We start from the raw sequence: 20,617 nt of genomic DNA on the forward strand, positions 1-20,617 counted from the left end.
CTTTATTATAAATAGAGGTTAGTGAAAGTAAAAATTTAAAGGTTTTTCTCCTTTGAAGCATAGATGAGAAAATCATTGTATCCACGAAGCCTTTCCCGAAATCCTGTTTCGGGAACCAGCAGTTAGCGTAATGGCTATGTTGCTGGATTCCCACGTAGTCGACCGCGGTTCGTGTCCCGGACCCGGTGGCTTAAAACTCATGCCGGGCGCGTGTGCGTGCGTGCCCAAGATCCTGAGAGGAGAATGGAGGAGAAGGGATTGCGGCGTGACCATCCCCCCTGGGTGATTTCTCGCTTTCTATCTCTATGTCTCTCTCTGTCTGGCGAGCGCACGCGCCCTACAGTGAAAATCTCTCCAAAAAAAAAAAAAAAAGAAAAAAGAATTCCTGTTTCTAGAAATTTCATCATCTACAAATTGTGAGGGCACAGGGCCATAGCTATGAGAGATTTTTCTGGGCCAGGCCTGGAAGTGGTGTATGTCACTTCTTACATTCTGTTGGAGAGAACTTAGTCATTTGGCTCCATTTATCCGTAAGTAAGACCAGGAAGCCTGGCTTAGCCACATGCCCTAAGATGAGGTGATGGATTTTGGTGGCTATCTCGTGGTCCTTGTCACACTAACCTAATTTAATTTGCCCTAATAGGATACCACCTAATGCAATACCATCCAAGATGTTAAAAGTATGGTTCTGAAAAGTTTAATGATAATGTAATAGTAAATCTGAAACTTAGAACACAAATTTGGATCTCCTCACTCAGAATCCTTTATTCTTTGAAGGATATTTTGATGTCTCTTACGAGATTTACTTGAAAATATTGCTCCCTTTTCTATGGAGTCCCTGTGCTTTTTTTTAAAAAAAGGAATTACTTATTTAATTTTATTTATTCATTCATTTATTTTAATTTGACCAGAGAAAGACAGACACACAAAGAGAAGGGAAGTGAGAAAGCAAGTCACCAAGTCTGGGACTTGAACTGTGGTTGGCCATGTGGGCGTGTCTAGTGCCTTAACCACCACACCACCTGTGCTTGGGGTTTAATGCTCTGTGACTGTTGTCTTCAGACTGTTTTTGGTCATACAATAATTGTAGTACAATTTTTCAATGCAGGAATACAATGTGTAATGATTAAATCAGGATAGTTAGTATATCTATTATCTCAGCTATTTGTCATTAACACTATAAATTACTCCTCTAGTCTATTCGTAATTTCATTTCCATTAACCAATATCTTCAATTTCCTCCCCCAACTTCTCCTATCTTTCCCAGTCTCTAATAGTCCTCCTTCAACTCTCTACTTTTGTGGGGTCATCCTTTGAAATGTTTAATAATTTTATTCTGGATTTGTGTTTTGTAAGAGAAGTCTGATGGGACAAGGGAGCATTTGCTGGGATTGTGGAGCTTTGATGTACATGAAGTGCCTTCCCTAGAAAGTTCTCCAGCTGTCTGCTTTTTGCCCCCTTGGTGTCCTGGCCTGTTTAGCCCTCAACTCCCCAATCTCACCCCATGGCCAACAACCAGGTCCCCTTGGCAGAAGGAGGAAACCCTTATTCTGTTTCCACCTTCTGCTTCTGCTGGAGTCCTGGGTGCTGGTGAAAGGAGGGCAGAGCTAGGTGTCACACTGTGGTGTCTCAGGACAGGACAAGTATCAGCTGTCTCCATCCTAGGCTGACAGCTCCATGACAGATTTGGCAGATAACTCAGCAGAGGCCACTTGCACACCCTGTCCAGGTACTGAGTATATATTAGCATGGAGGTAATGATCCTTTTGTGATTGCCTGTCTCCCATAGGTTGGGGTGCTAGGCACAGGCCTCTGCATTTTCACTGGACCTTGTACAATATGCAGCTGGCCCTGCCCAAGAGTCCTAATAAAAGGCTAGATTACACAACAACAGAGGCCTTGCTATATCGTTCCCAGAACTTGTCTCTCCCTCTCTCGTTTTTAATTTACCAGAGAGCACATGTACTTGCCAGAGGGAGAGACAGAGAGAGAGGGAAGGAAAATGAGAAAGCACTCCCCATGGGAGATAGTCACATCATAATCCATTCTCTTCCATTTCTCCCTCCTTTTGAGATGCACACACGTGTTCCCAGTTTTTTTTTTTTTTTGGAGAGATGTTCACTGTAGGGCGCGTGCGCTCGCCAGACAGACAGAGAGAGACATAGAGACAGAAAGCGAGAAATCACCCCCCAGGGGGGATGGTCACGCCGCAATCCCTTCTCCTCCATTCTCCTCTCGGGATCTTGGGCACGCACGCACATGCTCCCGGCGTGAGTTTTAAGCCACCGGGTCCGGGACACGAACTGTGGTCGACTACGTGGGAGTCCAGGGACATAGCCATTACGCTAACTGCTGGTTCCCCCCAGTGTTTTTTGAAGCCACCAGGCTTGGGACTTGAACTGTGTGATTGGCTTTGTGGGATCCAGTTGCCTTAACCACCAGGCAATAGACTTGCTTCAGGACATCTTTTTTGGAAATATGGATCACCTAAACATGTGAAAGGATTCTGGGTAATTTCTTTATCTGTCTTCCACTAGCATATTAGCATGGGTCAATTTATGAGTTTTGCTAATTGTGGTCAAGGAAGATTCTTAGAAAGTCTAATACAGGGGAGATCCAGAACTGGCAAATCCTGAGTGGTAGAGCAAGATGGGTTAATCGATGAGGCTCAGGCAGAATGGCTAGAGGACTCCAGAAGATTTTGGCCAAGAAAGACACCTAAGACACAGTGAAGTGCCTCAGGTACACGGAGCATGGGAGGGAGCAAGGGAAAGAAGAAAGGGGGCAGAAAGGTACTTCTCTCTGACTCACAGCCTTGCTTGGGTTGGGCTTTACATTGAAGATTCTTAATCTTGAGGAAAATAGCAGAAGCAAACTGAAGTCTACATCAGCAATGTTTATGTGTTGGAATAAAAAAGACAGACTTTCATGACACCTTACTGTTTGGCTGGTAATTTTGGATATTTTTCTATGACAAGTAGTTGTATTTCCATAGGTATTATATTGTGTCATAAAAAATGCTCAAAATGACTTATGGGCACTTATTGGTCAACCCTTCTGGTAGCTTTCTTACTATCAAGATGACAAGTAAGCAGGGAGACTAAAAATTGAAACTAGAAGTCATGGTTGCCCTCCTATTACTCAAACCCACTGTTTTATTTACTTTCCCACAGCCAGATAATTACAAAGTATTATTACTTTGAGCAAAAAATAAGTATGATTGATAAATTGCGTTCCCTCTCCTGACCAACCCAATATTTATACATTGGGGTCCTCACTCCCAGTACCTTAGAAGGTGACCTTATTTGGAGGTAGGTCACTGCAGAGTAGTAGCAGTCCTGTTCTGCACAATGACGTTTTGCTCAGTAATGGATTGAGTATATGATGCTGGAGCAATAGGGCATGCCATTTGGCCTAGGTATGTAATAGGCTATACCATCTAGGTTTGCGTAAGTACACTCCATGATGCAATTGTCAGAAAATGTCTTCATCGTTAAGCAAATCATGACAGTCCTTAAGATGAGGTATTATGAGAATAGGGTGAGTCTTTAACCCAGTATGATTGATGTTCCTATAAAAATGGAAAATTCAGACACAGAATTATCCACACATATACACACATGGGTGTGTGCACACGCACACACACATGCGCACACACACGCGCACACACACGCACACCCATACCCACACACAGAATATTAGCGTGCGCGCACATACACACACACACCCACACACACCCACAGAGAACATTATTTGATGATTGGCATTATGCTTCTACCAGAAGCTAGAAAAAAGACCTGGAATAGATTTTTCTGTAGACCTTTCAGAGGGGTATGGTTGCTGAGACCTTGATCTTATAATTCCAGCCCCCAGAACTATGAGATAATAAATTTATGTTGCTTAAGCCATCCCTTTACACTAAGCAAAAGCATTGTTTCATCTGTAAGATAAGCCTTATTTCATAAAAATTCTTTGCTTTTATTAAGAAATAACTGATTAAAATGAGAGAAAAGAAGCAGAAAGGATGTAGTACTAAGGTCCACAGAATAAATCGAAATTTTCAGTCAAGTGCACAACCTGCAAATGACCCACAGAACCTTCATTCCTTCCATTTTGGTTACAATTCTTAGTGAATCACAGAATCCTTTATCTGAAAGGGACAAAGTAATCAATATGTCTTGTCCTCTGTTTATTTCCAATAGAAGCAGGTATACTTTTTCTTATTGGGTATTTCCATGAAAGATTCTGTGATCCTTTTTAGGAATTTCTTCTTGCTGGTCCTTCTGATATTCTAAAATCTACAATTTATACCCAATTCTTCCCCACAATAAGATGAGGCATTCCAGGACTCTATTTCTTTTCAGTCTGTGACATCACACCCATATTGGTGGCTGAACCAATAATGCAATCAATGTTCATGGAATAATTCGCATGGACCAATGTGACTCTTGTTGCTATAAAACCATGTTATAATGATAGGAGATTTGCTATTGGATTAATTCAAACTTATTAAATCATATGTTAAAACTAACATAAAATGAGAGAATTTAGAAAAGAGAAGGCAAGATGCAGAAAGCCTCCATATTTTCTAATTCAAGCAGCAACAACTAAGATCTGCTTTTAGTAGCTACAAGTGACAGAAACCCAGACCATGACCGAACAGTTATGTCACTTGAGTATAATCAGTGCGTAATGTTAGGCTATAAAAGGGTTAGATTCTTAACATTATTAACCTACTCCCCAACTCTATGTTTTATATCTTTGTAAATTATACTGTGATACTGTTAATTCCTTAACTTTTCAGAATACTTTGTGATAAAGAATAAAATTTTAAAAATTATTTATTTCTGAGAGAGAGAGAGAGTGAGAGAGAGAGAGAGAGAGAGAAAGGAACCCCAAAACGTTCTGATGCTGTGATTCACCCCCAGCCTCAGCCAGCCTGGATCATGAACACAGGCATGACCCATGTACTTAGGGGGGGTGTCTCTGGACTTGAACCAGCAACTTTCTCATGGATTGCCCTGCAGAGCATTGCATTGCACCACCTCTCCAGTAAAGGATAAATTTAATGATACTTGGCACCAAGGAGGGCCTGAGATAATACTGGCCACATTAATGCTGGATTTCACAAAATCAGAAGGGCTGTTAGGTTTCTCTTGAGTCGTACATGAAACTCTCACTGTCATTTACTTCCTAGCAGCTGGAGTTTATGGAACACAAACATGATTATGGTCACTCCTACCTTGCTTAAAACATTTATAATTAGCAATAATTAAAATAACACTTGTTAATCAGTCCCTTAAATCATGAGTTTTATTGTCTTCCACTTCTGAAGTTGAGCCTTGAGGCTTACTGTCCTGTGGGTGAGAGGGTGGTTACCTGACTTCTTTAATCTTGAATACAGGCTTGGGTTAGAGATGATTATCTAAATTCCTTCAGCTTATCAAAAACCAAGCCTTGGGCTGGCCCTGTAGCATAGCCTTTAAATTCAGTGCATTAAAAGTTGAATCCTACAATGCTGACAGAGGTTCAAAGCCCAGTCCTGGTGGCTCAAAAAACATACTAGGCACATGTGCTTGCTTGCCCAAAATTCTGATGGGATGAAGAAAAGGGGGAAAAAGGATTGTAAAGTGACCATTTTGTATTGGGGTGGAGGTGTATGCCTTTTCTCTGTCTGGCAAGTATCCATGCCCTCTGGCAATTAAAAGAAAAGAAAAGAAAGAAAATAACCTAGTTTACTTGCCTGAGGTCAGGCAGGCTACCATAGTGAAGAAAAGATATTCTTTCCTCGTATGATGTTAGCACTTGAAGTTTGCTGCCCTGTTGTGATGGATCAGGATATGATGTAGACCAGTGGTTCTAACTCAATGTCCCATTTTCATAACTAATGTTTTGTAATGTCTTCCATATTGTCCTGAAATGAAAGTCATGTACAATATAAATTATCTCCACATATAATTTCAAAAAAATCAATATAATAACCTAAGCCTAATACAAAGGAAGAATAAAGAGAAAATAATTTATTATAAAATAATAAGCCTTTCAATGTGTAAATGCCTGGGCATGTCTAGACTAGAAGACATATATGAAAAAAGGAGTCAGATACTTGTCTTGTTGCAATGAAGAAGTTTAAATTTAAGAGAAGAATCTTTATACAAGAAATAGAAGGAAATGAAAGAGCAGAAGTATGAATGGAAACGAAAATATCAACTAGAATGAGGATATGTAATTACAGATTAGACATTTGCATATGATTGGAGTAAGGTGGCAAATAACCATAACTCGACTGTAAATAATATTTTAGTGGACACAAAGGAAGTATACAATAGTTATACAAATCAGTTTGGTCTTATTTGTTAGTACAGCATGAAATAAATCCCTTTATTATGACATTAGACAGATCTGTGATATAATATACACATGCAAACATATCTCCTGTCTTAAAATCCTGATGTGTCCAATCTTTGGTAATTGAAAAAGGCCTTGGCTTCAATACCGTTCGGTAGGCAAAGAGGAAGAAGGCAGATTGGAAAACATAATAGTTCTCAGAAAAGGCTACTAAGGGAACCAGCAGTTGGCATAATGGTTATGTTGCTGAACTCTCATGTAGTAGATCGCAGTTTGAGTCCTGGACCTGGAGGCTTAAACTCACTCTGGGTTTGTGTGCATGCGTGCCTAAGATCAGGAGAGGAGAATGGAGGAGAAGGGATTGCGGCGTGGCCATCCCCCCTGGGGATGATTTCTCACTTTCTATCTCTCTGTCTCACTCTCTGTCTTTCTGGCAAGCACATGTGCCCTATAGCAAAAATCTCTCAAAAAAAAAAAAAAAAAAAAAAAGGCTACTAAGAAGATTGTTTCAACAGACTCTTAGGAACAGAACCAAAATAAGATAAAAAAAAAAAAACCAACAGACCATTAAGAATTGCATATGTGCAGGCCAGGTGGTGTGGTAGTTAAGGGTGCTGGACTCCCACATGGCTGACCATGGTTCAAGTCTCAGACCTGGCAGCTTGCTTTCTCATTTTCTCTTTCTCTCTCTCTGTCCCTCTCTGGTCAAATTAAAATAAAGTTAAATAAAATAACTAGAAAAAAGAATTGCATACATGACTTTTATAGCATAACTTGTTTTATGCAACATTAATATATGTAAATTGAAAATTACATAAAATATTTTCAAAACAATGTCCACCGTTAACATTCAATGAGGTTTCACCTTTCTGCTCCAACCTCACTTTCCAGACCCAGAAAACTAGACAGGAAAGGCACAACACAGGCCCTTTCAGAAACCATCCATATCAAAGATGTGCCCTGTCCCTTTCAAGGGCTTGGGCAACTGAAGACTTACTACTCAAACCTCACCTTCCAAGCCCCAAAAGCTAGACAGGTAGGGCAATCTTTGTCTTCTCTCTGTCTCTTTCTCTATTTAAATTTTTTCTTAAATTTTAAAGTACTTTTACTTGCCTCTCTGACCTCTCCTTTCTCTCGCTAATTCTCATCTTTTCTCCTCTCCACACAGGACAGGCAAATTATAGGCTCTTTCAGAAGCCATCCATATCCAAGCTGTACCCTGCCTGTTTTGCATGGCATACTTATGCGCTGTGCAGTTTTCATTTTTTGCTTTTTTCCTTTTTTGTTGTTGTTTTTGTCTTCTTTTTCTCTTTCTCCTTTGTTTTCTTTCCCATTTTCTTTTTCTTTTACCTTACTTTCTCACTTGTGCTCAGTCTCCACATCCTGAGTGTTTAGACACGTCTAGGTTCACAATAGCCAAACATCTGAATACTTTTAGGGTCAGAGAAATCCTTAACACCCACTGAACCTGCTGCATGAAGGGAGAAAGTCCTCTTCATAAAATCTGAACTCAAATATCTTTCTATGGATACCACAGAGCAAAACACAGTAGAGGAGAGAAATTGGCAGAAGTACATCATGGTAAAGGGAAGCATGCGAGCTTACAGTTGCAGAAACCCTCTCCAACAAATTAGCCAAAAGTGAATACACCACTAAGTGACTGAACATCAGAGAAGACAGACTACAGTGTGAGCGGCAGGGAGAGTGATAGAGCTGTAGAGTGCACGGCTCATCTCCTCCCTCATGCCTCTGAACTCTCAGTTGAAACCTGGCAGCTCAGCCCTGGTACACCTGTTCTCTAGACACTGGGAGGCCTTTGTAATATCCAGTTCCAATGACAAAAGCATAGGTTGCTTGATGAGAGTTAGGGAATTGGAACTGCAGAGAGACTGAGGATCAACTCCTCCTGCATGTCTTTGAATGCTTAGAATTAACTCTAAGAAATTAGGAATATAATCCATCAGATGACCAGAAACCACCACAGAGGCACAAGAATATGAGAAACCAATAAGATATCTCTCCCCTAAGGGAAAAGAACAACCCCTCATCATCCACAGTCAATAGTGACAAAACTAATTGAGATGCAAGAGAAGAGAGAAAACAACTCCAGAAAATACAAAAGAAAAGAGATCATGGATTCCAGAAGTTGAGGAAGTTCTTCCGTGATTTGAAAGAAGAAATATATACCACAAAAAAGAACCAAACACTCCTTTTGGCAAGTACCCCCATCTTCCAGGAATTAACCAAAATGACAAACACAAAGGAAAAGAGGAGAGGCACCCCATATATGTTCTCTAGCATTTTAGAAAATATGGAGTTGTTCCTTTGGTAACATATATGGGAATATACAAGAAAGGTGATATTGTAGCCATCAAGGAAATGGATACTGTTCAGAAAGGAATGCCCCACAAATGTTGCCATGACAAAACTGGAAGAGTCTACAAAGTTACCCAGCATGCTCTTGGCATTGTTGTGAACAAACAAGTTAAGGGCAAGCTTCTTGCCAAGAGAATTAATGTGCGTATTGAGCATATTAAGCAATCTAAGAGCAGAGGTAGCTTCCTAAAATGTGTGAAGAAAAATGATCATCAAAAGAAAAAAGCCAAAGAGAAAAGTACTTGGGTTCAACTAAAGCGCCAGCCTGCTCCACCCAGAGAAGCACACTTTGTGAGAACCAATGGAAAGGAGCCTGAGCTACTGGGACCTATTCCCTATGAATTCATGGCGTGATGGGTGTTAAAAATAAACGAATCTCTGGCCTATATAAAAAAATGAACCAAACAGAATTGTTGGAGATGATGGCTGTAATACAGGAAATCAAAACCTCCCTTGAAACTATTAAAAGCAGATTAGACAATGCAGAAGGTTGAATCTTAGATGTGGAAGACAAAACCTCTGACCTAGAAAAAAATCACCAAAAAGACTGAAAAAATAACCCAAAAAATGAGAATAGTCCAAACATCCAGATACCAGACATCCAGATCATAGTAATCTTCAGATGAAGAAACTAATGAGGGCATTGGCAATCTACTCCATGAATTTACTGGAAGAAAACTTTCCAAACCAAGAGAGGCATTCAAATATCCAAACCCAAGAAACACAAAGGACCCCAAATAGAATCAACCCAAGAAGATCTTCTCCAAGACACATCGTAGCCAGATTGGCCAAAATCACAGACAAAGACAAGATACTAAAATTGGCAAGAGAGAAATGTCGTTACTTACAAAGGTTATCCCATCAGGCTAACATTGGATCAGAAACAATGCAGGCAAGGAAAGAATGGGAAAATATATTCAGTGCTTAATGAAAAACAATTTCAACCAAGAATACTATACCTGGCAAAATTATTCTTCACATGAGAAGACAAGATAAGAACATTGTCAGATAAACAAAACCTGAATGAATTTACCAACACCAGACCAGCTCTCCAAGAAGTTATGAAGGGAATGCTGTACCAGGAAAACTAAAGACAGACAGACAGAAATGAGAGAACAAAAACAACCAAGAAAATGGCCAACTTAGTGGTAGGGACAAGTCCAGAAAGATCAATAATAAAATTGAATGTTAACTTCCAGGTTTTAAATGGAAAGATCAGACCACAGTAACGCTGCAAATTCAACACAGGAGAGACTAATTACATGAGACTGAACTGGTGAAATAGAATTTTATGACCTTTGACTAAAACATTATGAATTTTCTTCTATGCTTTGCCTTCCAGATTTAAGGATTTTTGTTTTCTTTTGAGTTGATAGATTCAGTAATTCATTAAAAAAATTTTTTTAGGGACTGGCCAGTGGCATGGTAGCTAAAGGGGCTGAATTCTCACAAGACTGACCATGGTTTGAGTCCCAGACCTGGTGGCTTGCTTTCTTCCTTTCTCTCACTCTCTCTGATCAAAATAATAATAATAATAATAACAACAACAAATGAAATTAAATAAATAATTAAAATATTTAAAAATTGAAATATAAGATTTTCTCCCTTCCTGACCCCTCTGGAATTGGAAAATATTTGTGAGTATTCTTTAAAAAAAGCATATGTATTACCATGTTTATGTATTTATGTAAAGTTTGTCAATGTATGGATAAAACAAAAGCAAATGCTACATATTTTTCATAGTCTGATCCAATATCATCTATCCACCAGATTTCTCTCCATTTCTTAGCATAAGGCCTCAGTTTGGGTTAGAATATATTCTTTGAAAAAAATTTTTTTTTCAATGAGATTTCTGTTTCTAAGTCTATTAAAAGAGGTCTCAGTTTGACCTTATAGTGTGTGGTTATATACTGTGCATTGAGAACCAGATCCTACCTGGCCCACAGTTTGAATCCTGGACCCTGGTGACTTGAAAAACACTCAGGGAATATGTGGCCGCATGCCCCAAATCATGAAGAAATGGAGATATGGAGGAAAAAGTATTGCAATGTGACTATGTGCTGTAGAGGGAGTGCTTTCTCTCTCTGTCTCTGGTGAGCACATGTGCACTTTTCCAGTTAAAAAAAGAAAAGATTCTTAAAATCTTTCTGGTATATATTTGTCTGAAGGAGTGTTAGAAAGTTCATGGAAAATAGAATTAAAATATAAGTTTATTGTGTTATAAATTTATTTTGAAATTTATTGATAGTGTTTTTCATAATATGTATTTTCTATTTTATTGTGTTGCCCCCTCATATGCAATAGGAACCAATGGGGGCTAATAAAGACAGGCACATTACACCAACAATTCAGATACCACTAGGACATTGCCACTGGTGATGTGATATTATGAAATAATACACATCTCCTGCTAAGCTTCCAAATAAAACAAGGTATTACAGATGCTCAATTTACATAGTGGTTGCTTTCTTTGAATTCACTATATGGAAGGGCATTAAGGGGAAAAGAAAGAAGCAAAACATTTAAGAGACACAAAAAAATAGAAAATTATCTGTTGACGATAATGTATTTGATAATATTTTAACTAGACTAATATTCAGTGTATTCATGCTGGGAAAATTCATTTTATAAGCTGTAATGGTATACAGTGATTAGATACATAATCAAAAGAAGAAAAATAAATAATTTTTTTTAAAAAGCAAAAACACTTCATGATTCTATGTAAACTGCCATTAGATTCCAGGTTCAGAAAATGCTAAGCAATACTTTAACCTTTCTGAAACTTGAGTCAGATATCCCAAAGTCAGGTATACTATTTCTCCAGAAAAGACAATTGGCCCAATAAATATATGAAAAGATGTTTTAGTATTCTTAGTCATACTGAAATGCAAATCAAACCACATAGAGATACCACATCACACCAAATAGAATAGCTATTAATAAAAAAGACAGACAGTAACAAGTATTGGTGAGGATATGGAGAAATTGAAACCTTCATACTCTGTTGTTGGATCATAAAGTGGTACAACTACTTTGAAATCCAGTCTAGCTTTTCCTTAAAAGTTTAAACAGAGTTACCATATGACCCAGCAATTCTCTCACAAACATACCCAAGAGAAATGAAAACATACGCTTATGCAGACTCTTGTACATGAACGTTTGTAGCAACGTTAATCTTAATAATCAAAAGCAGAAACAACTCAAATGTCTATCAGTGGATGGCTGAACAAAATGTGATTATGTATCTATACAATAGATTATTATTTGATATTTAAAAGAAATAAAGTACTACTATTATATGAAAACATGGATGACACTGGAAAACATATATACTAAGTTAAAGAAGCCACACATAAATGGCCACATATTATATGATTCCAGTTATATGAAGTATCCTGAATAAGCAAATCCATAGAGAAAGAAAGTAGATTAGTGGTGGCCAGAGACTGGAGAGAAAGTAACTACTAATAGGTATGGGATTTCTTTTAGGGGTGTTTAAATGTTCTGAAATTAGATAGTGGTGAGGGTTGCCCAACTCAGTAAATGTACTAAAGTCACTAAATTATTTATTTTTAATTATTCATTTTAAAAGGGTGATTTTTATTTTATGTCAATATCTCAAATAAAAATGAATATAGACAAACATATAGCATAATGATACCACATTTTGTGTGCATGCTTGAGTATAGTAAGTAAATATGAGGAGACTTCAAAAAGTTTATGGAAAAATGGGCCTCTTTCCACTATCTTGGAGCCTGCAAAGGCCTGCTGGGAACAGGACTTCTAAAAGGCAACTATGTCTGGAAGGCTGTGGTCCAAGGCCATTTTTGCTGGCTATAAGTGGAGTCTCAGAAACGAAAGGGAACACACAGCTCTTCTTAAAATTGAAGGTGTTTATGCATGAGATGAAATGGAATTCTATTTTGGCAAGAGGTGTGCTTATGTGTACAAAGCAAAAAACAAAACAGTGACTCCTGGTGGCAAACTAAATAAAACCAGAGTAATCTGGAAAAAGGTTACTTTTGTCCACGGAAACAGTGGCATAGTTCGAGCCAAATTCCAAAGCAACCTTCCTGCTAAGGCCATTGGACACAGAATTCGTGTGATGCTATACCCCTCAAGGATTTGAAATAATGAAAAGTAAATGACTAAATATGGATTCATGTTGTAAAAAAAAAGTTTATGGATAAAGGGAATTAAGGTATGAGTTTTTTTGGTGCAAAAATTTTTGAAATTTTATAATATACATTTTTCCATGGACTTTTCCAAGACCTCTTGTATACAACCTTGCTATATACTGTGATGCTTACTTTGTTCTCAAGATAAAGAACCCCTTTACATGGGCTACAAAGATCTTCTTCCCAACCTCATCTCATTCTGTGTCCCCTATGTGGCCATCACACCAGTCTTCTTTGTTCCATAAAGATCTTTGAATGTGTTAGACCCTCTTTCTGGAATGCTCTTTCTCTCCCTTTTCATTTGGGTAATTCTTTGTTGCTTCCTTAAGGAAGCCTTCTCTGACCTCCCTGACAAGATCAAATCCCTCTGTAATACCTCTTATAGCATTGAGTCTCTTACTATACCACTTCTTATATTGTGCATACTATATTATATTTGCTCTTTTTGAGAGACTTTTTTCCTATAGAGTGACTCCACTCTTCAGAGAGATAGAGAGTCAGAGAGACAGAAAGCAAAAAATCAGCACAACCCACTCGCCTAACCCCCACCCCGGAGAGGGGATGGCCATGCTGCAATCGCTTCTCCTCCATTCTCTTGGGATTTTGAGCACACATGCACATGCACCCAGTGTGAGCTTCAAGCCACCAGGTCTGGGACTTGAACCATGGTTGGCCATGGGGGAGTCCAGTGATGTAATCATTATGCCTTCTGCTGGTCCCTATATTTATACTTTAAGAGTTTATTTATTTCTTCCATGAGAGAGAATGACAGAGAGAAAAGGAGAGAGTCAAGCACTCTCTCATGCATAGTCCAACCTCAGCTTCAGCCAGACTGGATTATTATTTATTTATTTCTTCCATGAGAGAGAATGACAGAGAGAAAAGGAGAGAGTCAAGCACTCTCTCATGCATAGTCCAACCTCAGCTTCAGCCAGACTGGATTATGGGTGCAAACACACTCCCAGTATGTAAAAGGAGACTTCAGGACTAGAACCAGGGACCTTCCCATATATGTCCAGTATCACAGGACATTGAGTTACTGCTGTGCCACTAGTTGACTCCTTTCTATATTTGCATTTTAATGGTGTTCTTTGGATTGCTCTCTGTCTCTTCAGTCAGACTGTAAACTCCTTTAGGGCTCATTTAATAACATTGGGTTTTGTTTGTTGCTATGTATCTTGGAACAGTGTCTGATGTATAGTGCCTAAATATAATACCTAGTTATTGAAACCAGTAAATATATATTGAATAAGTTAACGAGTCATTTTCTCTTAAGTCTCTGTTATTTCCATGTCTGCCAACTTGTCCATTCATTAAAAATACTCATTGAGTGTTTACTATGTATCATTGATTTCCTGTGACTCATGAGATGACACTATTCTAGCCAACTATGATTAGGGAGAAGGGGTCATTTTCTATGATTAGTGAGAAGGGGTCATTGTCCCTACAAAGGTTTCTGAATGGGCTCCAGCAAGAGTATAGGAACTTATCTCCTCCAAATGTGGCTTTATATTTGGCAAGAACTTATGGCTTTATAGATTGTCCTTTGGGCATTTTTTTTTAAGAGAGAGATTTTTGGTATAGGGCATGTGTGTTTGCTGGAGAGACAGAGAGAGAGAGAGAGAGACAGAAAGTGAGAAATCATCCCAAGGAAGATGGTCACACCACAATCCCTTCTCCTCTGTTCTCCTCTTGGGATCTTGGCTATGCACACACATGCGCCTGGCTTGAGTTTTAAGCCACTGGGTCTGGGATTCAAATCATGGTCAACTACATGGAAGTCCAGTGACATAACCATTACACCATCTGCTGGCTCCCCTTTTGGACTCTTTAATTCATTATTGATAATGTTGGTCAACTAAATCATATAACTTAATCTTGAAAACTTTTTTCTAGCTTCTAATTTGGTAACTCTATTATCTAGTATCCAGTTCAACTGTAAATTTGGTTTTGTAGCAAATCAAACTATTGGAGTATGTAAGAATTGGCCATAATAAGCACAATTTTTAGAAAGAATTATCCACTTAATTATATTTATTTATTATTATTATTTAGTTTGCTATAGGGCTGCATACTTACCAGAGAGAAAGAGAGAGAGAAATAGAAAGTGAGAAAGCAAGCTGCCAGGTCTGGGACTTGAACCGTCATCTGCCATGTGGGAGTTCAGTACCTTAACTACCATGCCACCTGCTGGCCCCAACCACAAATATTTCTAACCCTCTTCTAGACATGTATACCTATCTGAAAACTACAATAAAAACCCAGTTTACTTTCATAAATGATTTTTGATTATTTAGGTAATTGTATTCTCTTAATGAAAAAGATTTTATGCAAATTATTTATGCAAATTAATATGATATGTTGGAATGACATATCATATACATTTGTACTAACTCCATAAGTGTAAACAGTAATGTACTTTTGGTAGAAATATGGTTTCTCAATTATGTAAATTAGGTACTTCAATTTGATAATCATGAGTTTTCTGCTGAATGTTTAATAGAAGGAAGTTTTTTTTTTACTAGCTTGATATTTTTCATTAGAAAGTGAATTAATGAAAACAGTAGACTTCATATAATCTGAACTGAGATAGCAATTCAGCAACTGCACTAGACTATAAATTCCATGAAGGGAGAGATCATGTTTTGTTGTTGTTGTTCACCATTTTATCTCTTAACCTCTGGTCCTGTGGGTGGCAGGTAGTAGGTGTTCAATAGATATATTACATGAATGAATCAATGTACTCTGATTGCAGTCATGATACTTTATAGAACATAAACTATCAATACCTGATTTCAGTGCTGGTGTTTATAGGCCAAATTTCTAGTTTGTGTTTCAATTATTAAAGAAACCAGAGAGTATAAAGTATATTCTATCTTTGAAAGAAAACAGTCAAGAAAATGTAAATCTGATTACTTATTGTTGGTTCATGTAAGAAAAGTTTGTTCAGATTTACTGCATTTCTACATACATGAGTTCAGAGGCATGATAGTTTGTTTTAATAATTAATTTTATCTCTTTCATTTTTCCATAATTTCAGGGTTAGAATTAACTTCAAAGCCATATTTTTTACTCCAGCCTGTCACACAATGTTTGAATTTCCTTTAGGATATTTCTTCCAAGGGCCCAGCCAAGTTTGAACATTTCTAAGTAATAGGGAACTGACTACCTCCTGAGGCAATCCATTCAATATTAGGACAGTTGTGTTAGAAGGTTCTTTTTATATTGCATCAACATTGATCTTTCTGTGCTTCTTATACCATGGGAAGGATGGACATATAAGACACATATAATTCCTCTTCCATCCAATAGCCTCTATGTATTTAAAGACCTGGCTGGTGAGGTGAAATCTCCCCCTTAGGACAAACATTCCATGTAGGACATGGCTTCAAGTCTTCTCTATCCAGGTACTTTCTTGGTGAATGCGAATCCAGCTATTTATATTTCCTTCCTTCCTTCCTTCCTTCCTTCCTTCCTTCCTTCCCTTTTCTCTCCCTCCCTAGAAGGAAGTCCTCTTTCTTTCTTTCTTTCCTTCTTTCCTTCCTTCCTTCCTTTCTTTCTTTCTTTCTTTCTTTCTTCTTTCTTTCTTTCTTTCTTTTTTGTACTCTATCTCTTAAAGGGAACCTATTAGTGGACATTGAAACGTTTTTTCTTTTTGGTACAGGGTGTGTGTGCTTGCCAGGGACATACACACACACACACACACACAGAGAGAGAGAGAGAGAGAGAGAGAGAGAGAGGAAGCACACCTTGGGGGATGGCCACACTGTAGTCTCTCCTCCTCTTGGGATTTTGGGCACATGTGGACATGCACCTGCCATGTTTTTCAAGCTGCTGGGTCCAGAACCCAAACCACCCAGTTGGCCATGTAGGATCCAGCTACTTTGACCACCATGCCACTGGCTGGCTCCTGTTTCTATTTTCTTAAAGTGCAGTATTCAGAGAGGTCAAAGTATTTTAGGTGTGGTTTATGTGCAGTAACATTGCTTCTGCCATCTATCTAGGTTTGCATATGGCCATGAGTGTCCCACACATTTTCTCCTGAGAGTATAGAAAACAATTTCTCTGCATAGCAACAATCTTTCATGTAAGTATCATGGCTGAAGCATTTTAGATTGGAGAAAATGTTTCTTTTATATAATTGTTCACATAAAAAACTACTAGAGGTCCAGCCTTGGTGATGCCGGCAGTAGCATGCTAAACTGCAATGCTGGAAGCCACATGGCTGACTGTAGGTTTAGATCCCAGTCAACCTGGAACATGCTGGGCAAGCATGCAGGTACCAAAATCACAACAGGCAGAGAGCTAGGTGAAGTGGGTGGTGATGTGATGGAGGCTGTGAAGGGTGCCTCTCTCTCTCTGTCTCTCTTTTGTAGTCTTACATGCCCTGGATAATGAATTTCTAAAAATACACATAAACTACTGGAGAGAATGTGCATCTCCTTTTATCTTCATGCTCGGTGATATACAAAGGCTAAAACAAACCTGGTCAACTTTTTTGCTTTACTTATACGTAAAGCAGTAGATGTACAGTGACTAGGCTCATGTCTGGCCCAGAGTAGTGACTCAATGGATTTTAGTCAGCTTTGCTTTTCCTCTCACCACCTCTTGATATTTTTCCTTGGAATTTTTCTACCGCTTTTAACACAAGGATAATGCAGGGTTGAATGAAGTAGATAAGTTATCTCCCACAGATTCTCTTTTAATTCCTAGAAGACAGGACAGGAGTTACTTGTTCCCCTTAAATAAAATCCTGGAGGACATTTAGATGAGACACACTCTATATATGTCTTAAATATTTCCAAATAACATATAGTGTGTCAGTTTTAACAATTCTTTACGTATTAATTTTATTTTTCTAGTTGACTTCTGGATTTTGTATCATTAGTCTTTTTTTTTTTTTCTTTTTTTGGAGAGGTTTTTTTTTTTTTTTTTGCCATAGGGCTTGTGCGCTTGCCAGAAATACAGAGAGAGACAGAGAGACAGAAAGCGAGAAATCACCCCCCGGGGGGAATGGCCCTGTTGCAATCCCTTCTCCTCCTTTCGGGATCTTGGGCATGTACGCACATGCGCCCAGTGTGAGTAAGCCACCAGGTCTGGGACTAGAAACGTGGTCAACTACATGGGAGTCCAGCGACATAGCCATTACACTAACTACTGGTCCCTCTATCTTTAGTCATTTGACTGGGTTGTGTGTTTTTCTTTTTTTAAATAATTATTTATTTAATCTTATCTATTATTATTATATTTTCATTTGACAGAGAGAGACAGAGAGAGGGAAAGTAAGAAAACAAGTTGCCAGGTCTGGGACTCCAACAAGAAAACAAGTTGCCAGGTCTGGGACTCGAACAATGCTTGGCCATGTGAGAGTTCAGCACCTCAACCACCAGGCCACCTGCAGGCCCTGGGTTGTGTGTTTAAAATGAACTTTTCAAGACTAAAAAGACAAGAATTTTAAAAATGATAAAAAAGTCAATAATATCTTTTCTCAGTTTATTGTATTATAGTTCTCAGTTTACTATGTGATTAAGAAAAGGGAACATGCATGGGGAGATTTTCGAATATCTTATGGCAGTTTTTCTTTTTTTAATCTTCAGGGAAATCTAATGCAACTTTGTACCCATAAATAAAACTACCATTAATGACAGCTTTTGCACAGTTTCTTCCAGTGAGATTATTCAAAAATACTGAACTTAGATACACTGTTTTTCAAAGGCATTTATTTTAGAAAAGTGAATGACACTAGATTTAGATATTCACCCACAAAGTACCAATAAAAAAGTGTCATAATAGGCCATTGAAAACAGTGATATTAACTCCAGCATTTAGGATGAGATAGTACTGCCTGGTATCTCAGGTCTTACCCAGAATCTGGGCATTGTATATTCTGTAGGGCTTTCTCCTAACTAGATACTACCTTGTATGAGTGGAAGAAGTAATTCTTTTATGTCATTTTTCAAAATTCTCATCAATCTAACCATTTCCTTAGTCTTTATATTACAACCACAACACTGAAATTCCTTTATAAATAGTCCATTGGTTACCAATAGCTTCCTGAGTTTCTCTAAAGTTCTTTCATATACTCCAATTCTAGAGAGTTCTCAAATTCAAGATATACAATTTTCATTTAAAAAAGTAGAAAGTTTGAGCAAAATTACCACCAGTTTAAAAAGATTTAGAGTATGGGATCAGCAGTTGGTGTAATGGCTGTGTAGCTGGACTCCCATGTAGTCAACTGCGGTTCGAGTCCCAGACCCAAACTCATGCCAGGCGCGTGTGCGTGCATGCCCAAGATCCTGAGAGGAGAATGGAGGAGAAGGGACTGTGGCATGGCCATCCCTCCTAGGGGGTTATTTCTTGCTGTCTGTCTCTCTGTCTCTCTCTTTCTGGTGAGCCCACGGGCCCTATAGCAAAAACCTCTCCAAAAAAAAAAAAAAAGATTTTAGTGTGTGATCAATGTATAGATCAGGGTACTATTTAAGACATTGTTTAAAATATCAGAGAAAGATCATACCTGCAAATACAAGTCATTTAATTAAAATGAATTACTTTCCAGACCAGCCCCATGGTATAATGGTTAAAGGAATTAGTTCCCACATGGCTAACCATGTTTCAAATCCCAGCCCCAGTGGCTTGAAAAACATGTTTGGTGTCTGTGTCCATGCTCCCAATCCTGACAAGCTGGAAAAATGGAGTAGAGGGGATTGTGGGATGATGTCCCCCACCCATTAAGGAGTGCTCCCTCACTCTTTCTCTGTCCTTCCTGCGAGTACACACACCCTTTGGTAATTAAAAAAAAAAATTTCCCACTAATCAATATTAGTATACTGTTTTGTTGTAAGTTATGGTCTGTTACATATTCAGCTGAAATTAATCCATGCATTATGAATTTTTAACTTTTGATTTAGTTCCCATGAACCAAAAGTGAAAAGTTTTCTCTGATATTTTATTATTGGAGATGAGACATAATCTCACTTTTTGAATTTGGTAGTTCAGATCAAGATACTGATGAACTTAGGGGTTGCAGGTTCACGTACATAACTAAAAGAGCTAACTTCATTCTGTTTCAGTTTTGAATTGTAGCCTTATTTTATTAGTACATCTCGCCATGAGGAGGAGTAGTTGAAAGAATAAGTGAAAAACTCGAAATGTCCTTTGAAGACATGATAGCAAATATTGTACAAAGCTTTCCAATGATTATCAATTCAAAGTGAATCAACTAGCATTTACGATATGACTTATGATGAATTACCCTGCTAATATATAATAACAGATAACTTGTTAGTCAGGTGTCTTTTAAAAATACATAATATTTACTTAGAAAAAACCCACATTGTTATTCATCATCTATTCTCTTCCCTAATGCAAGTGAATTGTAAAACCATAGGGCATGGGGCCAGCAGATGGCATAGCATTTACATTGCTGGACTCCCACATGGCCAACTGCAGTTCAAGTCCCAGACCTGGTGGCTTGAAAACCACACTGGGTGGGAACTGGCAGGTGGCATGGTAGTTAAGGGTTTTGGACTTCCACATGGCCAATGGCAGTTCAAGTCCCTGACCTGGCGGCTTGCTTTCTCACTTTCTCTCTTTTTCTCTCTCCCTCTGGTCAAATTAAAATAAATAAATAAATATTAAAAGTAGAATGGTGGGCCCTTTTGGCCAGAACCACCATCTTCCAGTAATTAACCAAAATGACGAACACAAAGGGAAAG

The 20,617-nt window shown here is 38.3% G+C and overlaps 1 long non-coding RNA gene and 1 pseudogene across 2 annotated transcripts in view; both read left to right on the forward strand.

The window, feature by feature from the left end:
* LOC114007526 (uncharacterized) overlaps positions 1–20,617 on the forward strand; it is a 162,354-nt gene that overhangs the window by 133,667 nt on the left and 8,070 nt on the right. Inside the window, exon 1 of one of the 2 annotated variants that reach the window (XR_003549140.1) lies at positions 16,920–16,989. The exons of the other annotated variant lie outside the window; for it this stretch is intronic. This is a non-coding gene — a long non-coding RNA (uncharacterized LOC114007526). Of the gene's footprint in view, positions 1–16,919; positions 16,990–20,617 lie in introns of those variants that run through there. 2 annotated transcript variants of the gene reach the window in all.
* On the forward strand, positions 12,521–12,853 carry LOC106734712 (60S ribosomal protein L35a pseudogene; annotated as a pseudogene).

Source organism: Tupaia chinensis, unplaced genomic scaffold (assembly GCF_000334495.1).
Source record: "Tupaia chinensis unplaced genomic scaffold, TupChi_1.0 Scaffold000192_1, whole genome shotgun sequence".
NCBI lineage: Eukaryota > Metazoa > Chordata > Mammalia > Scandentia > Tupaiidae > Tupaia > Tupaia belangeri.